This window comes from Dipteris shenzhenensis, chromosome 2, assembly GCF_047967505.1.
Source record: "Dipteris shenzhenensis isolate YYH24624 ecotype China chromosome 2, Dip_SZ_1.0, whole genome shotgun sequence".
Classification (NCBI taxonomy): Eukaryota; Viridiplantae; Streptophyta; class Polypodiopsida; order Gleicheniales; family Dipteridaceae; genus Dipteris; species Dipteris shenzhenensis.
In genome coordinates this window covers 3,009,772-3,016,591 of record NC_141597.1, presented here as the reverse complement: position 1 = coordinate 3,016,591, position 6,820 = coordinate 3,009,772, and the positions used below count along the sequence as shown (strand labels likewise).

Here is a 6,820-nt window from a genome sequence, read left to right as displayed (position 1 = left end):
AAAGAAATTGCTTTGAAGCGTTTTCGGTTAGGCCTCTCCACTGTTTTCCTCCGACTCCGATTCTCTTTTGAAAATTTGAAGATCAAAATCACACAAGGCAGGAATTGCAGAAATGGAAATTTCATCCTTTTTAAACCTTGGGACTTTTGGATATCAAACGCAATGACAAGGCGTTGTGCGAAGACCAAATTTGCATGCTAAGCTCACTCGGATACAATTCCTTTGATGACAGAAGTGGACTTCCAAGGAAATTCAGCCTCTTCTATGAGAAGGAGACCTTTGGCTCCTCAGACGCAAAGCTTGAAGGAACAGCACAAGGGAAAGGAATGCAAACCAGGACTTAGGCTTCCAAGAAAGGACTTAGGCTTCAGCCGAACAAGGCTCCTTACACTAGCTTACTATCACAACAGAGTGGTGTTCGAAGCACAAACTACAACCCAAATTGAGTTGCTGTTACAACACCTTGAAAGACAATCATCGGTAATGTGCAACTTGAAGCCTACCGTCTCGAGCCAAGCCAGGTGCTTTTCCGAGGGCTGCTCCTTGCAGGCATCGCATGTCAGCTCAAAAATGTTGAAGCCAGGCCTTTTTGCCCCCTCCCAAGAATGAGCGTTTAAAGCAATCTGCTCCTGTTAGTAATGCCCAAGCTTCTGCTGCCCTGAGATCAGGCAGGCATTCGAGCCATCTGTCTGTACCTTGAGTGCTTTGGCTCCGTCTAGTCCTTGTGCTGCATTATCCATCACCGGCTGCACGAATTCTGCTGAGAGACTGGCATACAATTCCACTACACGAGAAATGTTATAGTTCAGCTCCCTTATAAGACCAACATTTCTTGTCAGATTGTCGGGGATATTGACTTCATGGTTTTGCCGTATCTCCCTGATTAGGACTCTGTTACGGTCGAAGATGGTTTGGACCTGAGTCAGAACCTTTCGAAATGTCTCGGAGACCCTTCCGTCGATGGCATTCCCGCTTGTTGGACTAGGAGAAACATCTGCTCCCTCCATTGTGCCTTCAGGGCAAAGCTGAAGTAATTAATGACATACCTCACTCCAGTTGCACAAGAGTAGCAGAACGCTTCGCTCCTGCAACAGTCTGAGTACTGCACGCCGAGTAGATCTCATGTGCTCCACTCCGAGATAGCGTATGGCACCCCTGCTACAGCTGCGGCTAGATCATGGCAATAAAGCCTTCAGCAATAAGAAAGACAAAGACAGCACAAAGGTAGTACAGAAAGCGGGTGTGTATTGGGGATGGATGAAACGAAAAATCAGCTGTTGCTCCGAATAAGAAATTCAAGAAGTGAGCGAGCGAGCGAGTGATTCCGCAAAATGCCTCCAAACGGCCACTTAACACTCAGAGGATCGGTTGAGGTTGAATTGTCGATTTTAAACCTCTGTGCATTAGTGAACGCAAGCTGGCCCAAAGCACGACAGAACGTTTTTCATGGTAACGGGTAGATCACAGGTAAGTCCCGAGCCAAGCTCCTGTAACATTCTTCGTGCCGGAAGGGGGAGACGACCAAGCTGCTACGCTACTCTCTGCTGCTCCCGCGACTTCCTGCAGGGTGTTTAAGGGCAAAAGCTAGGTGCATTAACATTACGATCGTCACACACTTGTATCCTCCACAATTGCTGCAAAGAGCACGCACTCACCCGCGTCAAAAAATCTGGTAGACTATCAGACAATTCCACCCGAGCTCTTCAAACCCTCCTGCGGCCGCGCTTCAACATGTTTCGTGACAGTCGCTTCCATCAGGATCAGTCGATTCTACAAATCCCCCGTCGCAGTCGGCTCACTTCTATCTCCGGGTCTCCCCTCGCGCCGTGTGTGCGTTTCTCTCACGTCCTCATACGGAGCCAGTACAGGAGAGAAGGCGAAAGAAACTAGTGCCAGGTGACTCCCGAATGAAGAGGCGAGTTGGGGAGGGAGGAAATCATGCGGCAACGAAAGCGATCAAAGTATCGGTGCAGGAGATCAAAGAAAGAGAAGAGCCAGAAACAGAGACACAGAGAGCAGCAGCCGAGAGAGAGAGAGAGAGAGAGAGAAAGCGAGAGAGAAGACAATAGACTACTCACTAATCTTCATTAGATCGCATTATGCCTCTAATATGGATTACGGATCCCTAATCTAAAGGGGTCGCCGTCAAATCTAGCGGCTCCCCGCCCGCCGGCCATCTGGCCAGGCGCAGAGCGCCCAGCAAAAGATTTAGTGGGCGGTCCCCACAGGGCGGATCCTGCAACCTTTTGGACTCCCTCCATTGGTCCGCGTGGCATACGGCCCCTACCAGCCAATCAGCGCCCTCCAAGTGATACTGCCCACCTGCTTCGGCTCCAAGCCTCGAGGCTCGGTGCCAAGCCTGGCTGGCCAGTGGGTTTCGAGATCAGGATTCGCAACCCTGGTTCGCTAATAATCTCGCTTACCGCTAATATTTTGCTAATAAACCCTCCTATTCTCTTACCCCACTCAAGGAGATATTTCCTTAGCTTCACTTTTCTTTTCTTTCTTGTTTGTCCCGTACCGTCCTCCCTTTCAGACCCCACAAAAATCTCAACATATCTCCCCCTTGGCTTCTTCAAGTCATCGGCTTCCATGTGGCATGAGCTCTGGAACCGATCTACCTCTTCGATTCTCTATGGCCCTCAAATCTGCTACTTCAGAGATTGTATCTCCCCTTAAACTTTCATAAAGTCACATCAATGTTGGATAAAACATTTAAAGGACCTTATCATCTTCAATTCTAAGAAATAATTAAATGCTTACCTTCACACTTTTGAATGAAATGCAAAATTTCAAAGCATTTTATGCATTGATGCAACAAGCAAAAGTAGCAAATCTATACATACTTTATAAATAACACCTTTTATGAATGTTGCACTTGTGAGGAAAGATGCTTGTTGCATTATGGTGTATTGTAAAAAATGTAGTCTCCCTAGCATTTTTCATTACTACTTGATTACCATATGTATGACATTCATCAACATGCGCATGCTATTTGCATTATGGAGTGAATGCTAGAATATAGGAGTTAAGCTACACCACCAATTGTGCGAGCTTGTTTTTCCCATACAAAAGTTTTCTAGCATCTGTGACGTTTTTGCTTTTTCAATAAGGGAAGTATGGTACTACCTTTTATCAAAACTCTATAGCATCCAAATTGTCAAATTTCTCTATAGGCATGGCATGTAATGCCTCTTCTATTGGGGTAGGGGATTTCATTGGGATAATAAATTTATCATTCCATTCAAATTTCTCATCTCATGATGTATACTGATGCTCCTAAATGTAACAATAGTTTAAAGAATATATTTAAATGAATAATCTAGCTAGAGTCTCAAAGCTTCTTGTATGCAAGAAAAGGTAGTGAAATTCAATACCTTCTAAATAGGATGAGTATGTCTCCTTACGAGTTAATGAGACAACATTCTTTGGCACGACCTTGCAACGATGTTCCCTGCTGGAAACAACACATCCTAAGTAAAATGCAACTATGCGCACACCATCATAGGATCAATTATCTAACTATGGGGAGTAGCTAAGGTGAGTTCTTTCAAGAAAAGAGTACTAACTTGAATAGAGTTTCATGGAAATGTTGAGGGTATTAACAATTGGTAGTTTTGACACCTCATGAGATCGTTAGGTATCAAAAGAGGAACCCGAAATCCTCCAAATATTTCTTGTAAAGAATCTCTTTTTACAACAAATGTCAAGTGATCCCATGTTTCTATGACTTCGACTTTTTTTAAGGAGAAGGCTAGAGATCCCAAGTGCCAAAAGAGGGCACCAAAATTTTTCTCTTTTTATTTGTTAAATGAATGTGTTCATTCATTAGGCAAATATATGTATTTGTTGATAAACATCACATGTGGATATCAACAACCTTTACGTCCAATTCTTTAAGAAAAATAACATAAAGTGATGTACATTGTCTACGTGTGCATCTATAAAGGAAAGATGACATCTTAAACAAAGGTAAATATATTTGAGGAATGGAAAAAAGTCAAAGTGCTAATTGTCAGAGAAGGTACATGGAAATTTTCATGTTTTCAATTTTGCTTTGGCAAAGTAGAGGTACCATAGATGGCGGTTTCAAGATATTGATACCCATTGCATCCTATTGGGTAGAGCACTAGAGAGTGCTAAATATCTGTTTTGTTAATGCGTCATTTTTCGGGATTTGTGGCCTTTTACAAAAAACGGGTGCATTTATGCATGTATAGCCTCAAGAAAATGCAACTAAATATGTAGGAAAGTTGTGTTTATAATACTCAATGAGGATTTCACTACAAAATAATAAGTTTATTCCTTGTAAAATATTATACCTAATGCTATGTCTATCTTTTACTTATCTAATGCTATCTCAATGAATTTCTCAAAAGACCACGTGAACTCCAAATAGAATCATTAAAGATATTGCTCTAGTGCACTTACTTGTCTTCAAAGGTGTAATGAAATTTGCATGACAAGGCATATTCAAACACATTGTTTGCATGGATAGATTTTGGAACAATTATTAGTACTTATTACATAAATGTAGATGCAACGATAGTACTAGGAAGATGATCAACTATATGTTATGCCTTCCATTTGTAGCTTTGTGATACAAAGAGAAAGAAAAAGCTTAGAAGGAAATTGGGAGTAAAATTCATGTATATACATGAATTAAGGGTGCAAAAGACAAATAATTCTTCACAAGGTTTTACATCTAGGAAATTTCAAAATACCATGCTTCTTTACAATTTATGAAGTATTAATAGCAATGTACGAGAAAGAGGACCAAGGCATCTTGTCTTTAAGTAATAGTCATATCTTAGCAATCATAAAGGAAAATTCATCCATACAATATAGGAGGACATAAACATATGAACTTAGTGGCATACTACGTTAGAGTAGCTAAAGGAAACTTCATTTATGTCACCCCTTACAATATAGGAGTAATTGAACATATTTACTTAGCATCATAGGCTATAGCTAAAGTCATAAAGGGATTGTGAGAAAAGGAAGAAAATATGGCCATCTTTGCTGATAAAATTTGGGTTTGTCTATCATTTATGGATTATTTTCCTTTTGAAAACACCATACCATATTGCTCTTTAAGTATGACAAAAATGGTTTGCAATTGTCATGTAAGATTTTTCAAAGGTGTTTTTGGAAATTGTTGGCCATAAAAAAATCAATTGTGGGCTCTAAATAAAACTTTCAAAGTTGTATTAGTTAATATTTAAAATAAAGCAAGGGTTTAGATCATTCATTGGGATGTCATGCCCATTTAAAAAAGAACAAAAACAAGAACTAGCATACCATGGAAAGGTCTTGTTTTAACAAGTTATAATATTAACCTATTCACACTATGTTTATTAAATAATATTACAATTTATGCTTTATCACATCATGTCTCTTTTGTCTCTCACAGTATTGTCCCTTTCATAGCCTGTATGAAAGCTAGTGGTTTTCAATGAAAATTGTTTTTGTACTTCCTAAATTTCTTCTATACCCTCGTTTCTCATCCCTATAAAAGAAAAAAATGCTACTTGATTACAGAATTAGCAATATCTTTATATTACTTTTTTTGTTGTAATAAGTATGTGGAGACCCATACAATAATATAGGTGTTGGATCTATTGATATATATTGATAATTATTCTCACCAAATTTTACAATAATTAATGTCTCAACTTATGCCAATACCAACAATGTGCTTACTATGCATAATCTATGCAACCCTATACAAATCCATTAGCTTACATGGTTTGCATATTTTTGTTTATGGTTTTCACAGGCTATCACATTTAATAATAGTTTACTTTTTTTGTTGTAATAAGTATGTGGAGACCCATACAATAATATAGGTGTTGGATCTATTGATATATATTGATAATTATTCTCACCAAATTTTACAATAACTAATGTCTTAACTTATGCCAATACCAACAATGTGCTTACTATGCATAATCTATGCAACCCTATACAAAAATGCTACCTTGTTTCTCCATTAGCTTACATGGTTTGCATATTTTTGTTTATGGTTTTCACAGGCTATCACATTTAATAATAGTTTACTATCTTAAGCAAGTGTCTGTGAGTAAAAATATATGTATATTGCATAACATAGTCGATTTAATTTTTGAATACATCATTCCCATGATTTGAGCGAGATATCTCAATGGACAATTGGATTGCCATTGCATGTGAATGCATGTGTGCACGCATGCGCACGCGCACACACACACACATCCCCTTGGGTTCCCTTGCATTCATTAACTCTGTCAATGCCCTTGGAAACATCATGGACATTGGCCCCAAACCGTTGAGTAAAAGTGATATTGGAAATTCACCCTTTACTAGGGTTCTACACATAAGGGATTTCCTAATGCATCCCATAATAGGATTATTTTGTCATGTTGAAGAAACATTCGTAACATTTGATATATTCACCTTTAGGGATATCCTTGGAACACACGATAGATTTTCATGGAGTTTATTGAATGCTCTTGAAAGAACTCTGAAATTTAAACCTTAGTACACTAGAATATGGGAATTGCTTCTACTTATGATAGATCAACCAAAGGGTTTGGGATTTATCTTTGGTGGCTTTACCATGGTTTGAGATTTACCAAGGCGAGTCCCTTGTATTTGTCAAAATCACATCTATAACTACTCTATGCCTCCCCTTGGGGACCATTGTAATCCCTTGGGACCTTGCGGGGATTCTATATGAACTAACTTGATAGGCACATTGGATCTTTTAGGAACTTTAATAAGGGATATATATACATACATACATACATACATACATACACACACACACACATACCTATGG

The 6,820-nt window shown here is 39.3% G+C and overlaps 1 pseudogene across 1 annotated transcript; it reads right to left on the bottom strand.

Annotated features, from left to right (window-relative positions):
* Positions 1-142: 142 nt before the first annotated feature.
* LOC147904237 (protein ELF4-LIKE 3 pseudogene) lies at positions 143-2,045 on the bottom strand (annotated as a pseudogene). The gene is made up of 2 exons (XR_015543137.1): positions 1,656-2,045; positions 143-1,560 (listed from the first exon to the last, which is right to left on the bottom strand). The product of XR_015543137.1 is annotated as a protein ELF4-LIKE 3 pseudogene (transcript).
* Between the last annotated feature and the right edge of the window lie 4,775 nt (positions 2,046-6,820).